Raw genomic sequence first — 27,196 nt, forward strand, 5'->3', positions numbered from 1 at the left:
TTTTATTTGTTCCCTTCCTTTGGGAACACCAGATATTCTCTCCCGCTGCCTTGGTCTTTGGAGAGCAGATTTAAGGCAACAAAGTAAGCAAAATGTATAAGAAAAATATGAGAGCTAAAATAAAATTCATAGTTAGCAGAAACAACTGTTGCTGCTTCCTTGACGGCCAAACCATAGGCCACAAACCTGCTGGAGCACACTGAGGCCTTTCCATTTCAATCCTTCCTACTTCAAAGAAAGGGAGCCTAGAAATAAGCATGTGAAACAGCTCCTCTACTAGCCCCTGATACAAGGCCTCCACTGGCTCCTTGCTCTTCACCTAATGCTTCTAGTTCTGGAAGTTTCCCTTCATGCAAACAGATCCACTTGAGTAATCCCTAGGCTGAGGTGAGCAAAGACAAATTTCCATATGGAAACTCAACAATGGTGGATTGACAGTTTCAGATACAGCCAGTCTGCTACTGGCCTAATTCAAAGCTGCATCCTCAAAGAGGGTCAAGATTCTTTTTCCTCCTTATTGGAGAAAGTCTCACCCTCTGGGTTGGGCACTTCAGAGCAATTTTACTCTTTAAGACCCAAGTACATGTCTATGCAGCCCAATAGAGTTAGAAAGATAAGCACTTAATTCACAAAGGATTCATGCACTATCTCACTGGACCAACCTTCCTATCTTTCTGGAAACAAGAAAATGCTATCCAGTAAGAACCCCTTTTATATCCCAGAGTGCCTCATGTAGTGATGGGTAGACAGCAGATGCTCAATTAGTTCTCTACTGACCACCTATTTATTAAGTGCTATGTACTACAAATACAAAGATAGCTAGAGCAGAAAGTCTCCCATCAAAGAACAAGCCTGTAAATAAGTGATTATGTCAGCACTGCAGTGTTAGCAGTAGTGGCAAGATGCAGAGGTACCACCAAAAAAACAAACAAAAAGTGTTATCAGTAAAAAATAAATATTATCAGTAAAAACTAATAATTCAAGAACCTAAAGAAAAGAGAATCAGAATGAGCAAACTATCACCAGTCATCCTGCTACCAAACATCAGGCTTTCCTTTTTTTTTTTTTTTTTTTTTTTAAAAAAAAAGATTTTATTTATTTATTTGAGAGACAGAGTGTGTGCATGAGCAGGGGAGAAAGGGCAGAGGGAGAGGGAGAAGCAGACACCACTGAGTGGGGAGCCTGATATGGGGCTTGATCCCAGGACTCTGGGATCAGAACCTAAGCGGAAAGTGGACACTTGACCAACTCAGCCACCCAGATGCCCCTCAGCAAGCTTTTCTTGATGAATTTCTCCAGGAGTAGTTTTGAGGTAATAGAATATTAATATATTTTTCCTAATGATGAACCTACATACTTCAGGCAGACAGCTAAAAACAGCTAAATCTCCCACTAAGACTCTTTGTCAATTGTTGATTTAATTCCCCAACTGGTGCCAAAACAGTCATTTTCCTAGTTTCCTCAGGAATCTGAAGAACCTCAGACCCTAAATGATTTAATTTGAGACACCTAAGGGATAGACTCAAGTTCCACAATTATCTGATTTTGTCATCCCTGATGTCACTGTGAGGTACCTACTGGAGTTAAGAATCAAATTGCTCTCTACCCACCTTGCCCCCACACCCCCATCACCGTGTAGATCCTTCTCTCAACATATCACCAGTTAATAAGATTTCCTCCCACTTTGCAGGCATGGAGCACTGGAGAATATTCAGCTACTTCATATTTATTTGAAAGAAGTTACAAGCTACTTATCAAAGTCAAGATTGTGTCTGAAAAGCTAAAGCAGTATATATTTTTTTAAGTTGAACAAAGGAAAAGTTTCTTCCTTAGCACTAAAAAATAAGCATTGCCCCTGCTTTTGGCCATGATCATGCATGCTATGGTAACCCAAGCAGTGACAACTTCAGAGAACCAAGTCTTAACTTCTTCATGTCAGTCAGCTTCAAGGGTGATGGAAGGTTTTCTATCAGTTAGAACACATAAACACAAAAGGAAAGGATTTAAAGTTTCTATTACTCGCATAAGAACATGATTCAAAAAAAAAAAAAAGATATTATAGATACTACAGAGCCAATGGAATGGGGAAAGAGTTGGCTGTCCATTAAAATAACTGTGGTGAGCCAAATCCTCACTACATGTTATTTCAACCACAGCCTCATCTGGTTAACTTTCCTAAGATTTCGCCACTAGAATCAAACTGGCAAATTGTCATTCAAAAGAGTGTTACATTCTAGGGCCAGAAGGAACAAGGAAGTCATTCAAAACACCTCTCTTTAATTCAAGATGACCACACCTTAAAGCCAATCCAAATAAATAAGAAGTTAATGGCTTCTTAAAATTATGCAGAGAAGGCATTTTTAAATGTCTAAATCAACTGGCATCATTTCTAGAGTTCTGTATTTCAGGAAATACTTATTTACTTCTCACTTAAATCCCTCCTACTGTAACTTATTCTCATTTCACCATTTTATGCTATCATCAATCACATACTGTACAATTTTTAAGTATTTCTCATATTTTGAGATCTTTTCATCTTAAAATCAAGGAATTTTATGTCCATTTTTTCTTATACTTTTTGGTGATATACAACTTTATGCTATTTTGGATATTTTTTTCTTAGAAATTTAATTAAATACTAACTGTGAATTCGACAAGTTCCAAATAGTAACTCTATTGTGCAAACAAGAAAACAGCTTTCTTAGTATGTAAGGGAGAACACATAAATGAGAAGGATGTTACTAAACAATGCTTTTGAAAATGTCAGGCCCTAATTTTACCTTATTCCCATGCCAGGACTATCAGCCTCTCCCAACTCGTTACCACCTAGAATTGATGACAGTCCATTTTCCAGATGCTACAGCCTCTGACACTGAGGGGGCTTTATGTCTTACCTTCTGCTCAAAAAATGTACACAGTCTCAATACACACTCCATCTGACATCTGAAACCTCCAATCTACACATGTGTTGAAGAAACGTACTCCAAATTCAAAGTCTTCTCTTATCCCATCCAGTTTAATCATTTCTATAGATTCCTCTAGATACTTATTTAAACATTTATCTCCCAACCTAAGAAAGCGAGACCCTTTATCATAATATCCTCTCTTTCCCTGCCTTAGTCACCCCTGAATTTAAAAGGTGATATCTCTCTCTCTCTCACTCACACACACACATGCACACACACACACATATGGAACACGTACCATTAGGAATTCCTACCTATTACCAGTCAGGTTTAACAACAGATTATCATGAAAATACAGAGCACTGTTAAGTCCTAAAGAGGAGAATGCATATTGACTAGATAATTACTATAAGAGGCATGAAAGTGCTGGTTTCATCTTATTGTTATGTTTTTTTCGAAGAGAAGTTCCAATGACTGTACATTTCTCAGGTAATGAACCCCTCTCATAAAGGGGGACATCAAACATCTATCCTTGCCATTTACTTACTCCTGTTGTTTCCTATACTAATTGTGAATGTAATACATTATACTATACCTATTAACTGTTTATAACCTAAAAAACCACCCTCTTGCCTCACCCCACTCCAATTGTCTTTGCCGATCTTAGAATCATACCTGTCTATTCATTCCTAATCATATCTGCTAAGAATTGGAATTGACAAACAAGTTGTCATGACTTCTTCAAATGCAAAAAAAAAAAAGGTATAAAAGAAAAAGACACTGAGAGGGCAACAACTATAAATCATTTCAGATTCTAAAAGCAAAATGACCATTCCATACTCAGCAATCCATACTAAGGGCAATGATGAGAAATGCTCAATTACACACCATCATGGATACTTACATATCACTGAAGATAATTACAATTTCCAAAAGTAGAAAATACATATGCATACACAAAAGACCCCAAATAACCACAGCAATCTTGAAAAAAAAAACATAAAACTGAAGGTATCTGAATTCGAGATTTCAAGTTATATTAGAAAGCTATAGTAATCAAAACAGTATGGAACTAGCACAAAAATATATAGATCAATGGAAAAGAACAGAAAACCCAGAAATAAACCCACAATTATATAGGCAAACAATCAACAACAAAGGAGGCAAGAATATGCAATTGGAAAAGACAGTCTCTTCAACAAATGGTGTTGGAAAAACTGAACAGCTACATGCAAAAGAATTAAACTGGACCCCTTTGTTATATCATACACAAAAATAAACTCAAAATATATTAAGGACCTAAATTTGAGACATGAAACCATAAAAATCCTAGAAAAGAACATAAGCAGTAATTTCTCTGACATCAGCTCTGGCAACATCTTTCTAGATATGTCTCCTCAAGCATGGGAAACGAAAGCAAACTATTGGGATTGCACCAAAATAAAAAGCTTCCACACAGCAAAGAAAACAATAAACAAAATTAAAAGACAACCTACTGAATGGGAGAAGATTTTTACAAATGACATATCCAATAAAGGGTTGCTATCCAAAATATATTAAAGAACTGATACAACACCAAAAATACCCAAATAATCCAATTTAAAAATAGGCAGAAGACATGAACAAACATTTATTTCTCCAAAGAAGACATAAAAATGGCCAAACACAAGAAACGATGCTCAACATCACTCATCATTAGGGAAATGCAAATCAAAACTACAATGAGATAACACCTCAAACCTGTCAGAAGGGCTAAAATCAAAAACATAACAAACAACAAGTGTTGACAAGGATGTAGAGAAAAAGGAACCTTCGTGGACTCTTGGTGGGAATGCAAACTGATGCAGCCACTGTGGAAAACAGTATGGGGGTTCCTCAAAAAGTTACAAATAGAACAATCCTATGATCCAGTGATTGCACTACTGGGCATTTATCAAAAACAACAACAATTCAAAGGGATACAAGCATCCTTATGTTTACTGCAGCCAAAGTTTGGAACCAGCCCAAGTGTACATCTCAGATGAATGAATAAAGAAGATGCAATGTATATATACAACAGAATACTACTCAATCATAAAAAAGAAAGAAATCTTACTAATTGGAAGGACATGAATAGAACTACAGAGTATTATGCTAAGAGAAATGAGTCAGGGAAAGATAAATACCATATGATTTCACTCATCTGTAGAATTTAAGAAACAAAACAAACAAATGGTGGGGGGGAGGGTGTGCAGAGAGACAAACCAGGAAAGACTCCTAACTATAGAGAACTGATGGTTACCAGAGTGGGGTGGGTGCCAGGATGAGTAAAATAGGCAATGGGGACTAAATGTACATAGATCCTTCAATATGTTAACTACAAGGGAGTTAAAATTTAAAAACTTAATTAAAAAATACATATGCATATGATTTTTGAAATGACAACCAGCAAAATATTAACATATTTCAAGTATAAGATGCCACTGATCATAAACAGATTCAACATTACTGTGACATACTAAGAAAAAAATACAGCCAAAAAAACTCATAGATCTGATTAGTAGACATATCCCAGTTTCAAAAATGTTAAAATGCAGATCTCACAATCTATGAAATACAGCAGTAATATCATTATAGGTGATTAATTATTTCTGGGTGTATGAACGTATCATAAAAGATTTGGCTAAAGATGCTGTGCACAAAAGGGCAATCCAGCAAACTGATCTTGGAGAGATCTTATCAAGGAAGTTGTGGGGATTTTTTAAGATTTATTTATTTGGGGGGATAGGGGCAGAGACAGAATCTTAAGGAGACTCCTCTCTGAGTATGGAGCCCAATGAGTATGGAGCCCAATGTGGGGCTTCATCCCAGGACCCCAAGATCATGACCTGAGCTACGATCAAGAGTTAGATGCTTAACTGAGCCACCCATGTGCTTCTCAAGTTTTATTTTCCTTCTGGTGTCACTGTATTTTCCATTTAGGCCTCTTCAAACTTTTGATGAAAAAGGTATCATGGGAGAATTCTAATACATACTCTACCATGCTCTCCAAGTCATTCCTTTACCCCTTTGCTCTTGTTTTCTAACATAGAATAGTCATTCTACCATCATGATTCTACACTGCTGTGCTGGAGGAATGCCTCCACTGCTTAGTATTTTCTCAACTGACACACTCAACCACCTAATATCTCATGGAACCAGAAAGGTTTCTATTCTTTTGGCCTTCATGTCACCAGCACTGTAAGACTCTCCTTATTACCCACCTGCCTGGGAAAAACTTATTCATATTTCATAACTCAACCCCAAAATTACTCCTCTTCCCTGTATTCCCCATTAAGACTTCTGGGGTGTCTTTCTCATATGCCCCCCCAAATTACAAATTTCTCCTCTATATCCTGTATATAAGCAACATTTTTATTGCACTTGAAATTGCTGGTCCCCTATTAGTCTGTAACCTGTAAAATCTGTAAAAAGAATCACTTTTTTTCCTTTGATTTTGCTTGGTATTGCCAGGACTTAGTATGGTACTCAACCCAAGTATTCAAAACATTTGATGAAATACTGAAAACAAATTGTGAACATAAGAACACTATGACCTAGAAAACAATAATTATATAATCACATTCACATCCTGAACTCAGTTAAATATTTTCAAAAGATAAGGAATATGGCAAAGGTCTTTGAAAACATGAATCAAACTTCTATAAGTCCCCTACTACAAAATTTATATTTTTCTTAATCAGATTTTAAAGAGCATATCCATGACTCAGTTAATGATTTGATTTTACATTTTTAAATTTCTTTTAATTGGTAGAATTCTTTTAGGGAAATAGAAATCCCACATGTGATTTTAAGATAGGTTTTCACTAACTGGCTCCTAGAATAGTTGATTTATAGAAGTAAGGAAACCTAAACAATACATCTTATTTTCAAATAAATTATTTGCTGTGATATACCTTTACTTATTTCTCATACACTTCAGAAATAACCTATGAAATGTTACCACCATAATAATATAGTGCAGAACACTAAGCCAAGACATTTAAAATCATCGCATAAAACAAGATGCACAATATATTTTATTGCTAAGTTTTAAAGAAGCTACTATACTTTCTGATTTAAATTATCCTGTTTTTGGGCAGCCCCGGTGGCGCAGCGGTTTAGCGCCGCCTGCAGCCCCAGGCGTGATCCTGGAGACCCTGGGTCGAGTCCCACCTCAGGCTCCCTGCGTGGTGCCTGCTTCTCCCTCTGCCTGTGTCTCTGCCTCTCTCTCTCTCTCTCTCTCTCTGTCTCTATGAATAAATAAATAATCTTTAAAAAAAATAAATAAATTATCCTGTTTTTGTAAAAGAATACATAAACACATGCAGGTGTGTGTGTGTGTGTGTGTGTGTGTGTGTGTGTGTATACACAGAGTGATTAAATACCTACAGAAAAACCAGGAAAGATACTTAACAGTGATTTCCCCCTAGGAATAGGATTTGAAAATAAGGACAGATTTTTACATTCTTTTAAATGATAAATAAATCAGTGCCATTAACTCTAGTTGCACTGTGCAAATAGACTTCACTTGGTCTAAAATCTTCACTATATATGTACAGCATATAAATACACAATTGCCAAAATAATGATAAAATAATATTAGATGTCTGCATAGGTGTACATATTATTCTCAGCCATAAAGTAACACTTCCTGCACATGCAAGCCACAGTCAATCATACATTTCCTAAAATGCATTTTTGTCTGTCATCAGTTATATTCAAGTGTTGAGCTCTGCTTTTTTGTTTGCAAAAATATTATCATTGAACTCCTGTATGCCTTCAACAAGAATGACCACTGATACCAGCATGATTCAAAGTTATTTTGAAAACCTAGCACATATAATAAACACAAGCAAACCAACAAGCAAAGAAGACTCATACATAATTACTTGTAGAAAATTACTATCTGGAAAAACACAGCAAGGCCACTGAAAAAGTACTGGAAGCAAAGGAATGTCTAGAAATAAGGTAATATACAAAAAATATATAGCTTTCCTCCATAGTACAATAACCACTTTCTGGAATAAGTACTTCCGAAATAAAATGGCACCAAGGGCTCCGTTTATAAAAGCAACAAAAACTTAATGAACTCAAAACACACATTACCCATAAATAAAGCTATATAACTTTACAGAGATATATAAAATAAGAGTTGAATAACTGAAAAAAATATAGCAGCCTCTTAGATAAGGAAGATGGAAGATCACAAAAAAGGTTAATTTCCCATAAATCAATCCATACATTTACCACAATTCCAAAAAACATCCTGTCTTCTGTAGGCCAACACTAACATAAAGAAGTCTTGACAATTAATGAGAGAAATGGGGGAAGCACACTAACTGGCAACCCTCCAAAGAAAAGAGCTGCTAGTAAATAAATATATGAAAGGATAATCCAACTCAGTGGTTTAAAAGAAAATGTAAAAGTCATTATTTCTAAAAGATTGGCAAAGAATTTAAAATAAGATAAGGTCACACACTTACAACGCAAATTGGTATCAGGCGCATGGCAATAAATCTTTCAATTTATTCTTCAAGGGCCAGCTCCTGGTTTGCTTTTATGAAACTTTACACTGTCAGGAAGAGCTGCTCCAACTGCGCTGTCATTACTGTGGGAGAGCCCTGCACACTCCCTCTTCCAGTGGATGTCTGAAGGCCTCTATCAGCTGGTTTATTCCCCAAAGGCGAGAGACAGAAGAAGTTTTACTGTCTCTGTATCAGCATTTGTTGATTAACAGAAAACTGCAATAGAGAGGAATCTGGGAGCAAATAAAAACCCACTTAACTACCCACGACATTCTGTAACAACAAAACCACCTCCAGTTCAGAAATATTAGAGAAATACATTCATGACTATTGACTGTTTTATGTTGAAATTCTAAAACAATTACTGAATCAGAACATGAAAAAACTAAGTATATATTCACATACTTGTCTATGCTTATTACCTAAATCATGGCAGAAAGGGCATTAGCTAAAAAGATGCTGAATGCCGGTGCATAAAAGTTGCAAGGCAGGAGTGCCTGGGTGGCTCAGTTGGTTAAGTGTCTGCCTTCAGCTCAGATCATGATCCCAGGGTCCTGAGATCACATCCCATCTCCATGTCTGTTGTCAGGCTCCTTGCTCAAGGATGCGGGGGGGGGGGGGGGGGGGGGGTCTCTGCTTCTCCCTCTGTCTCTTTGACCCTCGCCCTGCTTGTGCACTCTCTAATAAAATCTTTAAAAAAAAAAAAAATGTTGCAAAGCAACAAGAGCGAGTTAATACTACCAGGTCCCCAGCCACATCTTTCATTTGCTCTCCTGGTCTACCATGCATAAAGAGAAAAGGGTAGAAGTACTTCTTATGAAACTGTGGTCTCTATTTACCTCTAACTTTGTCTATCCAAGATTTAAAACCTGCTGCTATTAGGAAAATTATAAGGCCTTAACTACTGGAATGAAATTCTATTTATACTCTACCTATTACTCAATTGTTTACAAAATGAATGAACAATCCTGTCCTTGGAGAAGCTTACAGCCTCTCCTAAAAAGACAACCTAACTAGTTTTGAAACTAGTTGAAAGCCATACTTTCCCAAGCCAAATCCCAGAAAATTACTTTATATTCCCTAATCAGTATCATTCAGGAAACTCCTATCTTCCTACAATGAGAAAGAAGACCATTTGCCCCATTCTAGGAAAACAGTCTGTACCAACAATGTAGTTATCAGACAAAATATCCACAACCCAAATGGTATAATGTACGAACATCTCAGTCTTATCAAACTAATTTCAAAACAATGTTGTGGCATGTGAGACATATCTATGTCAAAAATCAAGACATCAGTTGTCTAAGAAAACAAGGAATTATTCCCACTGAACTCTAGTAGCCACAGACTAAACATTCAGATGGGAAGTAAAATGATCTGAAGAAAAGCCAAGTTGAAAAAATTTATATATTTGAGAGAGATGAATATCAGCAAAGCCCATAACTCAAAGTTCAAAGCTTTATTTTCTTTTCTTCAAAGACATAGCATTTTAAAGACAAGTTATATTCATATATTCCCAGTGTTCAAATCCTGCAGATAAAAAGTAGTCAAATACACAAGGCAGGTAAAGGTTACTTATTAATTCTTTAGGCAGTAAATTTAATCTGATACCTATGAATCAACTCTTCCTCCCTGCCCCCAGACCATACCTCCACTCATGCCTGGAAGGAAAAATGTTTTGTTAAGGTAAACATTATAAAAACAAACCAATTAAGTCAAATTCATAGAGACAGAGAGTAGAATGGTAGTTGCCAGGAGAAGTGGGGAGAAGGGAATGGGAAGTTGTTTCCATGCATACGAACTTTGGAACTTTCAGTTTGGGATGATAAAAAAGTTCTGGAGACAGATGATGGAGAAAGTTCTGTAACAATGTGAATGTGCTGAATGCCACAGAACTACACATTTCCCAACAGTGGAAACTAAATTTTATGCTATGTATATTTTACAATTAAAAAAATTAATAATCATGGGGTGCCTGGGTGGCTCAGTCGGTAAAAGGTCTACCTTCAAAATTCAGTTCAGGTCCTGATCTCAGGATCCTGGGATGGACCTCTGCATCTGGCTCCCTGCTTAGCAGGGAGTCTGCTTCTCCTTCTCCCTCTGCCCCTTCCCTGCTACTGCACATGCACTCTCTCTAATAAATAAGATCTTTTTTAAAAATTAATAATCAGATGGTGATCTATAAGACAAATTGAATGATGTATATCAATTGAAAGAAAACTGAAAAACTGCCAAGAATTTAGAAGGCCCTAAATAAAGAGTGCTAATCACTCTCCTGATTATAGACTAGTGATCTCAGAAAAAAATGATAACTTCCTCAACAAGTTAAATAAATATGATACTTTTATTTAGATAACATGGATAACTTTTTGAAAATAGCTTTTAAAAAGCAATACATGGGGGATCCCTGGGTGGCTCAACGGTTTCACTTTGTTATTCCTTTCATTCCTAAGTGAGGTTTAGGAATCTTTTCTGCTTTTTCTGAGAGTTAGATGTTGCCCAAAAATATATGTCTTTCCTCCCCCTCCTAAAAAGATGCATAACATGAAATAACCTCCTTGTGCCAAAAGGTTTAGAAACTTTTTGCTAAAGTACCTTGCTTACCTTACTGCCTTTTAATTTGATAATGAGGGCTGGCTGGGCATTCATATGGTTAGTTCTTTCAGGAATGCCTTTCTGTCTAAATCCAGGATCAGCAATGTCCATTCATCGTTCCTTTGATCTTTCTGTATGTTTTGTAGACTCATCTGGCAATCCAGTTTCTCTCATGGAAAACTGGGCATTTGCTCTTTTTCTTTTACTACTTTTAAACTGAATTTGAGCCTTCTTTTACCAAGTTTCATTTCGAGAGAACACATGTTTTAGAAGCTCTTTGAAAGAATCAGATTCTGTGTTTTTATTTTTTTAAGTACGATCTGTGCCCACCATGAGTCTTGAACTCATTACCTTGAGATCAAGAGTCACGGGCTCCACCTCCATCGACTGTGCCAGCCAGGCACTCCCATGTATTGCTTTTTTAAAAAAATTTATTTTTATTTATTTATGATAGTCACAGAGAGAGAGAGAGAGAGAGAGAGGCAGAGACACAGGCAGAGGAGAGGGAGAAGCAGGCTCCATGCACTGGGAGCCCGACGTGGGACTCGATCCCGGGTCTCCAGGATCGCACCCTGGGCCAAAGGCAGGCGCCAAACCGATACGCCACCCAGGGATCCCTGATCTTGGCTTCTTAAAAGTGATGATTTATACTCTTCTTTCTTGGCAGGTATCCAATATGACTGATTAAAATCATTAAAGGGAGTCCTAGATTTGTTGATCGGGGAAAATGTCCCAAAATTGTAAGAAGAACACTGACTATCACCTTGCAAATCACTGTGGTTATAGATTCAGTAGTTAAGGATGCCACCCTGAAGACAGCAATTAAGGGCACCCCTTTCTGCCAGGGTAGTTGGTCAACTTTCAACTGTATGCTATACTTAAAACCCTCTTCAAATACAAGTTATAGAAGACATGGCTAAGACTATATAAAAGACTAATAAATTCTTAAGGACTACGAGACAAAATAACTCAAAATTTGTGTACTCATAACAAAAGGTTATTGGCAGCTTATAACAGAACAAGCTATTTATCTCTGTGGTTTGATAAGAAGTAGGGAAAAAAAATATGGGGAAACTAAATGCAATTAATCATTCCAGAGACGTACCAGAAATGTTAAACAAAACTCCTACTATACTGTTACTAATTCCAATAAATAAAATGAATAAAATAAAAAAGAAATTATATTCAAGCTATCAACCAATGGCAGATATTTGAACAAATATATGTAAAACTGTAAGGTTCTAAAGATACAAAAAAGTAAGGAACCGTGCCTACCTACAAGGGATTTACAATTTACTCTCTCTGTACTTCTCAGGTAAAGATGTGATTTCTTTCATCATTGCTAGTCACCTCGCAGACTATCCCTAGCTACCATTTTTGGGCATAATCATAGGCAGAATTCTGAAGCTGTTCCTCAAGATTCCTGTCCTCTTATTATTCAGTCAAACACTAATCTAGGTACTGCTGTGAAAAGATTTTACAGATGCAATTAAGGTTATTAATCAAATGACCACAGGCTATAAGGCTTATCATGTATTTATGCAGATCTGAGCTAATCACCTGAGAACTTTCTCCAGCTCTAATCAGAGAGGTGGGGTACAAAAGGAACAACAGAAATTTCCCAGCATAAGAAGGATTTTCCATGCCTTTCTGGTTCTGAAATATGGGAACCCACATGCAAAGGACTAGAGAAATCTCTAGATGCTAAGGCTGGTCCAGCCGCAGTTCACAAACCGATGTCAACCCTACAACCACGATAACTGGAATCTGCCTACAACCTGAATATTCCCAGGATTGGACTGTTCCCGGAGCCTCCCAACAAACAGCCCAGCCAACACCTGAATTTCAAGCTCAGGAAACCATAACAGAGAAACCAGCTGAGCTAATCTCAGCTTCTAACCGACAGAACCATGAGAAAATTAATTTGTATTGTTTTCAGCAGGTATATTTCTGTTAATCTGTTATGGCAGTGACAGAAAAGTAATCCAAGTATTTCCATAAAAGTGCTCAGACATAACAATTCATCTCATTCTCACAACCACCCTGAAAACTTCTCTCCTTTCATTGTACAGGTGAGGAAACAGTGGAATAAAAGCATTAAGCGGGACACCTGGGTGGCTCAGCGGTTAAGCGTCTGCCTTTGGCCCACAGCATGATCCTGGAGACCCAGGATCAAGTCCCACATCAGGCTCCCTGCATGGAGCCTGCTTCTCCCTCTGCCTGTGTCTCTGCCGCGCTCTCTCTCTCTCTCTCTCTCTCTCTCTGTCTCTCATGAATAAATAAATAAAATCTTTAAAAAAAAAAAAAAAAAGCATTAAGCAACCTGCTTATGACCAGAGCGGCTGATGGCTGATTTACGCTTAAGAAAGCTAACTGGACCACAACATTTGCGTTTAAAATTTCAAGGCACCTGGGTGGTGTACTAGGTGGAGTGTGGGGGCTCTTGGCTTTGGATCAAGTACTGATCTCAGGGTTGTGGGATCCAGCCGCCCATCAGATTCTGCACTGAGCATAGAACATGGAGTCTGCTTAGGATTCTCTCTCCTTCTTCCTGTGCTGCTCCCTGACTAAAATAAATAAATAAATCTTTTTTTTTTTTTAATTTTCAACTACAGGATTACTGAATTTTACTCCACATTAAAGTAACTTTGTTTTTAAAGTTCAAAAAGTACAAAGAAACTTTACATAGTTTCTAATACCAGAGGGGAAAGGCAGAGGGAGTGGGGTGCTGAGGGAGAGGGGGAAAGAGAGAATCTTAAGCAGGCTCCAAGCCCAGCCCAGAGCCCTACATGGGGCTGGATCTCACAACCCCAAGATCATGACCTGAGCCAAAAATCAAGAGTCCAAAGCTTAACCTGTGAGTCACCCAGCTAAATTTTAATGTAAATTCCCTTTTTTTTTTTACTCTTAATCCAAAAATCCATTAAAATTTGGCAATTTAGGAGGGAAAAGTTAAGGGGCACCTGAGTGACTCAGACAATTAAGCATCCGACTCATAGTTTTGGTTCAGGTCATGATCTCGTTTTGGCTCAGGTCATGATCTCAGGGTCGTGGAGTCCCGTGCTCCACAAGGAGTATGCATGGGATTCTCTCTGCCTCTCCCTCTGCCGCTTACCCCACTGGTGCTATCAATCAATCAATCAATCAATCAATCAATCTTTTTAAAAAAGTTAAAGCCATATGAGAACTTTTTTAAAAGAAGAGAAAAATGAGGAACAGCATCACTTGCACCCCAGTATCCAGACACTTAGATTCTTGTTTTAAGTGAGAAAGTAGAAAATTCTAGATAAAAGGCAATGATAATATGGAAAGAAATCAGGGGGAAAATATAAGCCAAAATTGAAATCTAATATTTATTTTATGAGGAAGACAGACTCTGAGAAACAATCACCTGCTATGCCTTTATGAGATGAACAAAACTTGTTTCCTAATCTTCAAAGTGTTACTGCTAAAAACAACAAAAAAAATGAAAAACAGGAGCACCTGGGTTGCTCAGTGGTTGAGAGCATCTACCTTCGACTCAGGTCGTGATCCCAGGGTCCTAGGATTGAGTCCCATATCAGGCTCCCCACAAGGAGCCTGCTTCTCCCCCTGCCTATGTCTCTGCCTCTGTCTCTGTGTCTCTCATGAATAAATAAATAAAATCTTTTTTTAATTATTTAAATTAAAATTTAGGAAATATATTTAAAAACAATTTGGGTTTCTATTCTTCAAGATTCAGTCAAAAACAATTTGGAAAATCAAAAATTACTACATTCCAAAATAGTAACTAGCAAAAGTAGAAATGGGAAAAACATTCTAGGGGGAAAAATAAAGAAAATATTTAAGTAATCACATAACATACCTAAAACTCTGTTAATCCATAGCACATTCCTCTAGTGACAATTTTTTGTGTGTGACTTTTAACCTAGAAGTCCTGATTCAAAGAAAATGAGGCAGGGACACCTGGGTGGCTCAGTGGTTGGGCGTCTCCCTTGGCTCAGGGCATGATCCCAGAGTCCCAGGATCCAGTCCTGTATCCCGCTCCCAGCATGAGCCTGCTTCTCCCTCTGCCTATGTCTCTCTCTCTCTCTCTCTCTCTCTCTCTCTGTCTTTCGTGAATAAATAAATAAAATCTTAAAAAAGGGGGGGGGAGGGAGAAGAAGAAGAAAATGAGGCAAAGATCTGGAAACGTAGAAGATCCTTGGTGGATGGATACATTATTTCCTCTCAAAAAAACAAACAAAAACAAAAAACCCTGGATTTCCAACATGTAATATGAATTTATGCTGTTAAATAAACACATATTTGGTGTTTTATGAATAATGTAGTCATGTTTTCACATTCAGTAATATTTTTAAAATAGCCTATTTCAATAAAGAAGATAACAATTTCAAGTCTCATAGTATTTTTTAAAAGTTAAGATCTAGCTTAGTTAACAATTTCAAAGCAAATGTCCTATTTTTACACATCTTTATCATCATGAATTATGAATTGACATCAATCATTAATCTGCAGGTGTTCTTAATGTAAATTGTATATACCTGTTTAGATTTCTTCCAAAGGCTAGCAGCATACTAATTCGTATTTAGAAAAGTAGGTATCAAGATCTTTTTTGAGCTGACAGATCTGCAAAACGGAACACCCTAGGAGAGGAACTCAAATATAATTTGGTCATGTTCTAATTTAAGTTGAATAGCAGTTTCATGGATGTTCATTTTATTATTTTGCTTTTAATCTTACACATTACTTATATTCTCTTATACGTACCAAATGTTATGTAGTTAAAAATTAGCTGTTTGTCCTTCTCGGATTGACTTAACTTCACTCAGCATAATACCTTCCAGTTCCATCCACGTTGAAGCAAATGGTGGGTATTTGTCGTTTCTAATGGCTGAGGAATATTCCATTGTATACATAAACCACATCTTCTTTATCCATTCGTCTTTCGATGGACACCAGGGCTCCTTCCACAGTTTGGCTATTGTGGACATTGCTGCTAGAAACATCGGGGTGCAGGTGTCCCGGCGTTTCATTGCATCTGTATCTTTGGGGTAAATCCCCAGCAGTGCAACTGCTGGGTCGTAGGGCAGTTCTATTTTTTTTTTTTTTAAGATTTATTTATTTATGATAGAGAGAGAGAGAGAGAGAGAGGCAGACACACAGGAGGAGGGAGAAGCAGGCTCCATGCCAGGAGCCCGACGCGGGACTCAATCCTGGGACTCCAGGATCACGCCCTGGGCCAAAGGCAGGCGCTAAACTGCTGAGCCACCCAGGGATTCCAGCAGTTCTATTTTTAACTCTTTGAGGAACCTCCACACAGTTTTCCAGAATCTCTGCACCAGTTCACATTCCCACCAACAGTGTAAGAGGGTTCCCCCTTCTCCACATCCTCTCCAACATTTGTGGCTTCCTGCCTTGTTAATGTTCCCCATTCTCACTGGTGTGAGGTGGTATCTCATTGTGGTTTTGATTTGTATTTCCCTGATGGCCAGTGAAATGCCTGATGGCATTTTCTCATGTGCTTGTTGGCCAGTTGGCCAGGTCTATGTCTTCTTTGGTGAAATTTCTGTTCATGTCTTTTGCCCATTTCATGATTGGATTGTTTGTTTCTTTGCTGTTGAGTTTAATAAGTTCTTTATAGATCTTGGATACTAGCCCTGTATCTGATAGGTCATTTGCAAATATCTTCTTCCATTCTGTACATTGTCTTTTAATTTTGTTGACTGTTTCTTTTGCTGTGCGGAAGCTTTTTATCTTGATTAAGTCCCAATAGTTCATTTTTGCTTTTGTTTCCCTTGCCTTCAAAGATGTCTCTTGCAAGAAGTTGCTGTGGCCAAGTTCAAAAAGGGTGTCGCCTGTGTTCTTCTCTAGGATTTTGATGGATTCTTGTCTCACGTTTAGATCTTTCATCCATTTTGAGTTTATCTTTGTGTATGGTGTAAGAGAATGGTCTAGTTTCATTCTTCTGCATGTGGCTGTCCCATTATATGGTTTCATTCATTCAAGGAATATAAAAAATAGTGAAAGGGATTAAAGGGAAAGGAGAGAAAATGAGTGGGAAAAATCAGAGAGGGTGACAAAATATGAGAGACTCCTAACTCTGGGAAATGTACAAGGGGTAGTGGAAAGGGAAGTGGGCTGGGGGATGGGGTGACTGGGTGACGGGCACTGAGGGGGACGCTTGACAGGATGAGCACTGGGTGTTACACTATATGTTGGCAAATCGAATTCCAATAAAAAAATATACAAAAAAAAAAAATCTAACTAGTTGGGTGTCTGAGCAGCCCAGTCAGTTAAGCATACAACTCTGATTTTGGCTCAGGTCATGATCTCAGGTTGTGAGATCGAGCCCCACATTGGGCTCTGCACTAGGTGCAGAGCCTGCTTAAGATTCTCTCCCCCTCTCTCTGCCTCCCCACTGCACTTCTCTCTCTCTCCCTCTCCCACCTCTAAAAAAATTTACAGTTGATTTTAGTTTTTCAAAATATAATCTCAAACATAAAAATGCTGCAAACATTACTTCATTAATTCCTAAATTTATGTATACATCAATACCTTGGAATTAATTGGAAAAAATATTTTTTTTGAAAAAATATTCTTTACAGACATTTCCCTATCCAGAAGGGATCATCACAATCCAGAAAATTTAAAAAACCCCTGAAACTAGAATTTCTCAACCAAAATAAAAACTCTAGTAAAATATGCATAGAAAATACAGCTTATCCATCTTGTCATGCAAACTTTCTATTCTGACTGTAAATCTATTGCTAGAAGACACTAGGGCAATTAAAATGATGTGGGCTAATTAGAAGTTTGGGGTTGTTTGTAACTTTATGGAACAACTAGGATGGCTTTATGGCTAACCTATCCAAATGACTATCTCATCTCTAAAATCTGGTTAAGAATAAATATTACAAATCAGTCTATAGTGTGAATTAAGAGACAGTTTCTGTTTTTCTCTATGGCACTATTATTCTTGTTTCCCTCCCTTTTTTTTCCCCCCTATTTGCTTTAGTGAATCACAACTATCTTGATACATTTGCTCTAAATAAAGTTAAGAGGGCTAGGAGTTAACATTATAAACTTATTATTAGAAACTTTATCTTCAAATATCCTCCTACCCTAATTTACTAGCAAAATATTTTTTAAAGCACTTGCCACATAAACAACTAATTTCTTTAGAAAGAATTCAACCTACCAAAATCTAAGACCAATTGTTAGCCCTGATTTTTTCCCCTTTCCAACAAGTGTTAAAAACAGGTGTCAAAGATAGATCCAGGTTAATCTGACCTGTCCAACTCCAGCTTAGCTTTTAACACCTTGTCATAACATCCTTATCTTTTAACAGGAAGGATTAGTATTTCTTTGTAAACAGTCCTTCAACTACACAGACCAACTTTTAAGGAAAAGTTCCCTATAAGAACATGAATTTCAGTTCTGGCAACCTGACCTAAGAAGAAAATTCTGATCAAAGAAAAGTATTATACACAGATGTTCATCATAGTACAAAGTACTATTTTCATCTTAGAAAAACATATAAATCCAGTTAAATGTCTAAGGAGGAAAAATTACCCAAATGATATTTTTATAAATGGAATATTATGTAGCCGTAAGAAAATAATGTTCACACAAGTAAATGTGCAATCACAGGGGAAGTAGCACATTAAAGAAAAGGGCAATCATATTTTATTAAACTACATAGAAAAAATTAGAATGTACACTTGGTTTTTTAAATTTTTCATATCTTTTTTAAAATGGTCTACAATGTACAACTGTTTCATCTCTAATACAACATTTTCCTATTGTTCATACTTTAAAATATGTTACTGTCAAACCATAGAAAGTAAAAATAAAAATAGGGGCACCTGGGTGGCTCAGTCAATTAAGCATCCAACTCTTGATTTCAGCTCAGGTCATGATCTCACAGTTGTGAGACTGAGCCCCACACTGAGCTCCACACTGAGCATGGAGTCTGCTTGGGATTCTCTCTCTCTCTTTCTCCCTCTGCTCCTCCCCCTCTCTCTCTTAAAAAATAAAAATCAAAATAATGCTGCTGTCATCTTAACACTTAGTCCCCATGGAGGCCATACCCTCTCCCTTACTTTTCTAGAAAACAGACTTCCAACACACTTGACCACCTGAAACACAGAAGAAAAATTTTCAAATTCTACTACAGCCTCAATCTTTTGGAAGATATGCTTGGGAAAGTGCTCATTTGTTATCTGAAGACTAAAATTAATTTGGCTATCAGCTATCATCATAGTAGATAAACACAATTTGACTTCCTGGAAATCCCTGGGAATTCTTTTTCCCACCTGTGTCAGATCCTAGGGGATTTTCACTATTGTGGATGATGTCTATGATCTCTCACATCATCTAAAAAGAGATAATAGCCATTTGGTTACATCTCTTCCCATTCCTCAGGGAAGATCAGATTTATGCACTGATCCAGAAAGCTTAAAAGATGTCCATTTTTTCTCTTTTTAATCTTCAATTACATAAAGGTTAAACTTAAAATTAAGAAAAACTGTCTATTTAAGAAATAGACAGACAATTCCTTGAAGTATTTGGTTTTATATCTCTAAACTTTTCCCTAGCCTCAAAATCATATTTTAATGATATTTCCCAGAAAAATTCAACTGCCTGAAGTTTTCTTTGAAACTATTCAAGACAAAAATATCAATATCACTTGCTGCAATTTTAACATTTTCAGATTGCCCATTATAAAGGTTTAAAAAAAATGGTGACAGTTAAAAAATATTTTCAAATCAGCTCTCCATTTTTATCCTTCAAACAGGCAAGCTTTCCTGAATGTTCCATGAACATTTCCTCAATATTAAACTCTTGCCTTCACAGATTTGTGTGTCATCCTTGTGCAGGGGCCATGCTAATCTTCTCTGTATCATTCCAATCTTTAGTCTATGTGCTGCCGAAACAAACACAAACTCTTCTCCAAAAACAATGAAGTTGGACCTGAATTGATTTTAATAACCACAAAAAAATCATTTAATTTTTTTACAGGTTACCATTCAAGGGTGTAATTATTTTATTAGTTTTATAGATACCAAAGAGATGTTTCCAGAGGAAAAAAAATAATCCCACAGTTGTACTCCACACATATGCAAAATGATTCTTCTTCTTCTGGGGTAACTGGCATCTCAATGAGAGGCTGGCTTTTAAACTACACCACTTTCAAAAATTTTAAAACATAATATACTTACATAATATAGTTGAATGGGAAATGCCTATACTTAATTCCAGCCAAACTATTAGCAAGCTACTTAATTAATGGGAGAGTCTACCACTATCTTTTTGTCTGGAAGACAAAAACTGGGCATATGTTTTAAAAAAAAAAAATCATTTTCCTCTGTATCTACTACACTTCTTGTAAAATGTTGAATACTATGAGAAACCACAGCAAAAATTACATTCAGGAAAGCCTTCTAACTTGCTTTTCAGAGTGTGTTCTACAAACCTGAGAACTTACCAGAAATAAAAATCCCAAATAAAATAAAGTAAAATAAAATAAAATAAATAAAAATCTCAGACCCTACCCCCAAACCTATTGAATCACAACCTACATTCACCAACAAGATGCCTAGGTTGGGGCACCTGGGTGGCTCAGTAGGCTAAGCATGTGCCTTAACCTCAGGTCATGATTTTAGGGTCCTGGGATGGAGTCCTGCATGGGGCTTCCTGCTCAGCGGGGAATCTGCTTCTCCCTCTCCCTCTGCCCCTCCACCCCACTCATGCTGTCTCTAGCACTCTCTCTCTCCAATAAATAAATAAAATCTTTATTTTTAAAAAAAGGGGGTTGCCTAGGTCATTTGCACATTATTTTGAGAAGCACTAGTCCAGAGTTTAAGGTAAAAGGCAGCATGATAAACCATCTCTTACTTCCCCATTCTAAGTTGTGCAAAGCTACACAAAATCAAGTTACCAATGAATAAATCATTCCTAGAGATTTTTGGTAAATATTTTCATTAAATCAAGCCTTTCCACAAAGGTAAAAAAAAACATGCATGTGGCTGATGCTTCGTGCCTATTAACAGCATCTTCGCTGCACTACCAGAGCTATATATTTTTTAATAACATGTTGAAAATAGGGACATCTGTTCTCCATTCTCTATTAAGAAAGCATTCTTGCTAAAGAATTTTCCCCTCCATTTCAAAAACATAATGGGTCTTATGGATGAAATCTATTTCCAATTGTTCCAGGTTAAAACAGTTAAAAAGGTTAAAGAATTTTAATTTAAGAATCCTAATTTGACCAATTTTAGGAAGCATTTATTCACTGTACAAATGAGCTAACTATGTATATTTGAGACAAATACATGGCCCCTATCATAGTCCCTGGACTCACTGCAGACCATATGTCATACCTGTAACAGAGTGTCTTCATGTTTTCAAGAAGGATTTTCTCAAGAAAATATCAAATCATAGACTACTGGGACTTTGTAATATAATTTGACTCACAAAAGTATAATTTATACAACTTTCCAGAGGTGGATCTGAAGTGTAACATGGTACACCTGTACTGACCTGTGCTCTGTTAGTCTACAGATTTTTAAACAAGATGCTTCTTTAAGGACTTCGACTACAGCCTACCAGAAAAGTGCTCTGGGAATAACTTTATCCCTCTACAATCATAGCCTTGTTCTAAACAGAGCCCTTAAGTAAATTAAATCTTAAGAAAAACACACTTTTTTGTTTGTAAAGAAAGAAACATTTCCTGAATGCCAGAGAATGTTTCCTTGAGAAACTGTTTATGTTACTGTGCTGAAAAGGTGTTTATGTTGCTATAAACACCTTCCTTGTAAGAGGGGATGGAGAGTCTCCCTATTGTTTACATTGCAATCAGCCCTGATTCTGAAAAGATCTACCCTTATTCCTCATGCCTGGACTGCATTGTGCCAATTAGATCACTCGCAAAGATATTCTGTATTTGTTTAGCATAATCGACCCATCACATAAGAACAGGGGACTATGGGTTCATAACAAGTACTACAAATTACCAAGGCCATTAATTAGCAGGTTGTGGTCGTTTATGCTGTGTCAAATTTGTTAAGCATCAAACTATATTTCCTGAGATCTCTTCCCTGCATAGTTTTAGCTTAAAGTTGACCAAAAGTAGAATTTGCACAAATCTGGACAGATCTGTATGGTCTTGGAAAACATTACTCTCTGAAAGTTGTTATGGTTAGTACAGTGACAAGACATAGCTCTGTGGGTGGGTTCAAACTTACCTTTGCTCTTAACAGATCCCTATCCACCTTTCCAACCAGTCCTACATGTAATGTAGGCCAACAGAAACTCCAGGCCTACCAACAGATACAAACAGGTAGTAGTTACACAGAGGCACAGGCTTCCACGGCCCCTAACCCATGAGTTTTGTCTCACCCTTGGCTTCTCTGACTAGTTGAAAACTCTACTTATCCTCCAATTTGCCTCCTGGTCCTTCATTTCCCAAGCTCATAGATTAATCTTTAAGGCTTAATTTATATAAGAAATCCCTTATTCTATAACCCACCATGGTCTTCTGTGATTAAACCCCAAATGATTCTAAAATTTGGTTTACTTGTTGGCTCTAGATTTAAAGGGTCTCTTGCCATTAAAGACATGGCAAGTAAGTGGCAAAAGCAAACTGTACCAGTTCACACTCGGCTGATGAGTATTAGTAGAATAGAGCCTGGAGTTTAAGCCCCCATCTTAACCCTAATTTTTCCCATATAAGTTTTCTCTTTTTATTCTGGCTTGAGACATAATTGACATATTAAAAAAATCACAAATGTAATGTGCATTTGATGTTTTGACATAAATATACACCAAGCAAACCATCACCACAGTCAAGATTATGAACATATCCATCAACCCTAAATATTTTTTCATAGCTCCCTAAAATCTTTCACATCCCTGCCCTGCCCTATCTCCCAGAATCACTGATTGTCACTGTCACTATAATTACTTTGCATTTTCTAAAATTTGATATGTCTAAAATTTATATATATGTACTCTTTTGGGGAGAGGACTGGCTTCTTTTACGCAATATAATTATTTAATTAAGCTTCATCCATATTATTGTAAATATTGATAGCTGATTCCTTTTTATTGCTGTGTAGTATTTTATTATACCACAATTTGTTTACCCATCTACCTGTTGGTGGACATCTGGGTTACCTCCAGTTTACAAACCATGCCCTTAGCACCATTAGTATAAAGTCTTTCTATGGAGGTATGCTTTCAACTCTCCTGGATTTGTAAATAGCTATGTATAGAACAATCAGACGGTTGTATGCTTAATGCTTTAAGAAAATGAAAAAATGTCTTTGAAAGGGATTTTACCATTTTAGGTACTGACCAGCAATGTATGAGTTCCAGTTGCTCCATATCCTCATCAACATTTGGTATGGTCATTCTGTTTAATTTTAGCCATTCTAAGCATAGTATAGTATCTCGTAGTTTTAATTTGTATTTTCCTAAAACTACCAATACTGAGCATCATTTCATAAGCTTCTCTGATATGTATCTCCTTTCTTGAAATCTTTAAATCATTTGCCTATTTTTAAATGGGGTTGTCTTATTATTGAGTTGTATATGCCTTATATATTTTAGATTCAAGTCCTTTGTCAGATAGATGTTTGGCAGATATTTTCTCCCAGCCTGTGGCTTATCTTTTCATCTCCATAACTTTTGAAGATCAACACTTCTTCACTGTCCCTATCTAAACTTCAGACACCACAAGTTTCCTAGGGTTGCCACAACAAAGTATCAGAAACTGGTTGCCTTGAGACAACAAAAATCTAATCCTTCATGCTAGAAGACAGAAGTCAAGGCAATCAAGGTGTTGGCAGGGCCAACCCCCTTTGAACACTTTAAGAGAGAGGTCTTCCTTCACTCCTTTTGCTTCTGGCTTCCAGTGGGTGCAGGTACTTTCACATTCCTTAGTTGTGGTGGCCTAACTCCAATCTCTGTCTTGTCTTCTCATAGCTTTCTTCCTTGTGTCTCTCCAGACCTTCACAATGCCTCCTTATGAAGACACGAGCCATTGGATATAGGGCTCACACTAATCCACTATGATCTCTACAAAAGACCCTATTTCCAAATAAGGAAATCTTTTGTCAAAGGACAAATTCAACCCATAAAAGGTACTATATTTTAATATTTATTTTTTTATTTTAATATTTTAAAAAGCACACAGAACAATAAATTAGTCAACATAAATTCTGGCCTCCTTGACAACAGCCTGGTTTTGCCTCATTCACTCTTCCCATAGAGATATCCCCAAGCTCATCTGCAGAATTTCTTGCCCATGGCTTTATTTCCCCAAAACAGATTCTTTAGATAGAGTCAGTTTAAGTATCTACTCTTGGCTAGCCCTTCTTTATCAACTATTAGGTAAAGCTACGTGAAGAGGAAAATATTTTTGTTACATGATTTTCTCTTTTATGATCTCCCTTCCCCGGCCTACACCCAACTAGGGCATGAAAGTTTGGGGCAACAGTGTTAGGGCAATGATGATTCTAAATCTGCACTAAGAAAGGTTTCTAGTTCCAGCCCCATCTTCCTTCAATACTCCGTAGAAGAAAATAGAAAATGCTTCTCCAAAAAAACATGTTCTAATGACCAGCTGCTGAATAAACAACCCCAAACATAATTTCAAAGGACAACAACCAGGACGCTTGGGTGGCTCAGCAGTAAAGCATCTGCCTTCAGCTCAGGGCATGATCCGGGGTCCCAGGATCAAGTCCTACATCAGGCTCCTCCTGGGGAGCCTGCCTATCCCTCTGCCTATGTTTCTACCTCTCTCTCTGAGTCATGAATAAATATATAAAATCTTAAAAATAATAATAAATAAATAATAAAAGGACAACAGCCATTTTACTATCTTTCATGGTTTCTGGGTCAGAAATTCAGGAAGACTTAGCTGAGTAGTTTGGGCTCAAAATTTCTTATTTGGCTGCAGTCAGACGGTAGCTGGAGAGGCTGGGTTGGAGCAGAAGACTGGCTGGACATCTCTCTTAATGCAGTTAGTTTTCTCAAGGCCTTTCCATGTGGTCTTGCCTCACAACTTGATGGCCTCAGGATAAATGGACTACCCACATGGTGGCTGCAGGTTTCGCAACCAAGCATTACATTCCAACCAACAAAGAGGAAGCCACATAGTCTTTATGATCTAGCTTCAGAAATCACCTAGAATCATTTCTGCAGTTCTTTGTAGGCTGGAATAGTCACAAAAGACCACTCAGCTTCAAAGGGAAGAAACATCACCCCCACTTCTTGATAGGAGTATCAAAATCAAATTGTAAGAACATGTAAAATGAGAGACAATGTTGTGGAAATACTTGTAAAATATAATTTACCCCAGAACATATCCACCCGGGGCTGCAAGAACAGGGGGACTGCACCATACAAATTAAATGACAAAGTATATACTAAAATCGCTGGGGCTCGACGTTTTGCCCATTCTTGTTTCTGCCAATACTCTTCTTTCTTGACTACTTACAGTCCAGCATATACCATTGATTCAGGTACTCTGTTATAAAAAGTGAAGGCAGAAAAATTACTTACCCTAGGTCACATAGAGAACCTGATGGCAATCACTTCATTCTTCATTATCAACTGGGTTCTTTACAAGCCCTTCCACTCCACCATTCTTCCTTATAATCAGCGCCTAGAAACCTAGGTACTATTCCAGCCCTAACAATAATCACTAAGAACTATTTATAATTCAGAGTTTCAAATCATTCTTTCACTGGTTTCAAGTTAATTTTTCATTGAAACACACACACATATTTTCCCTAGCCAAAGGTGAATATGTTTTTGATAACTCACCAATTATGCTTCTTGGTATCTATTCACTAATTTGAGTGCCAAGGAATTGTGATATTTCCCTTTCTACTTCCACAAATCATGATAAACCACAAATCTTCGTTCAAATATACCATTTACAGGTACTTCATTTACTTTAAGATTCACTCATTCTCTATAAAATGTAATGAAAAATAAACTAAACTCCATACAATAAATATTTATGGAACACAACTGCATGCCAGGCCTTCTGCTATGTGCTAGAAGACAAAGATGAGCAAGACACAGTCTCCTGCTTCTTACATAGCTAAGCATCTAACCATGAAGGCAAATTTACCAAAAACCATAATATAACCACACCACAGGCAGCCTTCATTAAGGCTTAGGAGACTCAGTTAACATCACACCCAAAAGAGATTACCTCTAAGGAAAAGTAGGTAAGTACTTGCCAAGAAGAAAATGAAAGGCATCCATTGTAGGCAAAATGGAAAAGCATAAGCGAACAACCCAGGGTAGAGAGAATACACGGCCTGATGAGGAACTAAAAGTGAACATGAAGTATGGTTGTATGTATCTGGCTATGTGTGACCAGCCATGAGGCTAGTAAAGTAGCAAGTGTCAGCCTGTGATGTTCTTTACAGAGTACTGTAAGGAGCTAAATTCTACAGGTAACAGCCATCAAATACTTTTTAAGAGGCAGAAAAACTTGAGGAGACTTGTGTTTTTAGAACGGTAACTGGCCACAGTGGGGGGAAAAAAATGATTTGAAGAAAGAGAGCCTGCTAGTAGGAAAAACTACTAATTTGGATAAAAGAAAACAATAGACCAAAAAAGAGAGTAAACAAAACAGGTACAAGAACATCCAATCTGGTGACTGAGATACATTGAAACAGGGCTGGCTAGCCAGCCAGAGGTAAGAATCAAAGTATCCTGTCAGAATGAGAAGCTACAGAAGTTGGAGAGAAGCATGTGTCAAAGTCAAATAGGCTAAGAGAAGAAATAAACCAAGACGACAGTGATTTTAAACTTACTTTCTCCAGGAAGCTTGGTTAATTACAGAACAATATCACAAATGGCATACTAAGTGATAGAATGTGAGCTAAGGACATCATCACCACTCCTAGGAGTGTTGACTTTTCATCCTGGTGATCATCTTATCCCCTTCATAAACCATTTTTCTCTCCTATGACAAAATTGGAAGGCAGAAACCAGAGCGCCTGAGAGGTCAGGGAACAAGAAACTTTAAAAACACAGTTGTAAAGAGAAATAACAAAATAAATAAGGCATCTGTACAAAGTACACATATATAACAGCAAAAGTAACAATGGGCAGACGATAAGATTTTGAAAAGGTTAGCCC

General features: G+C 37.2%; 1 protein-coding gene and 1 non-coding gene across 4 annotated transcripts in view; both read right to left on the reverse strand.

Annotated features, from left to right (window-relative positions):
- The window catches only part of MLLT3 (MLLT3 super elongation complex subunit), a 279,551-nt gene that overhangs the window by 149,243 nt on the left and 103,112 nt on the right, over positions 1-27,196 (reverse strand). The gene's annotated exons all lie outside the window — the stretch shown is intronic.
- LOC112650650 (U6 spliceosomal RNA) lies at positions 19,864-19,971 on the reverse strand. Its single transcript, XR_003130342.1, has one exon. It is a non-coding gene; the product is annotated as a U6 spliceosomal RNA (small nuclear RNA).

The sequence above is a fragment of the Canis lupus genome, chromosome 11 (assembly GCF_003254725.2).
Source record: "Canis lupus dingo isolate Sandy chromosome 11, ASM325472v2, whole genome shotgun sequence".
Taxonomy (NCBI): domain Eukaryota; kingdom Metazoa; phylum Chordata; class Mammalia; order Carnivora; family Canidae; genus Canis; species Canis lupus.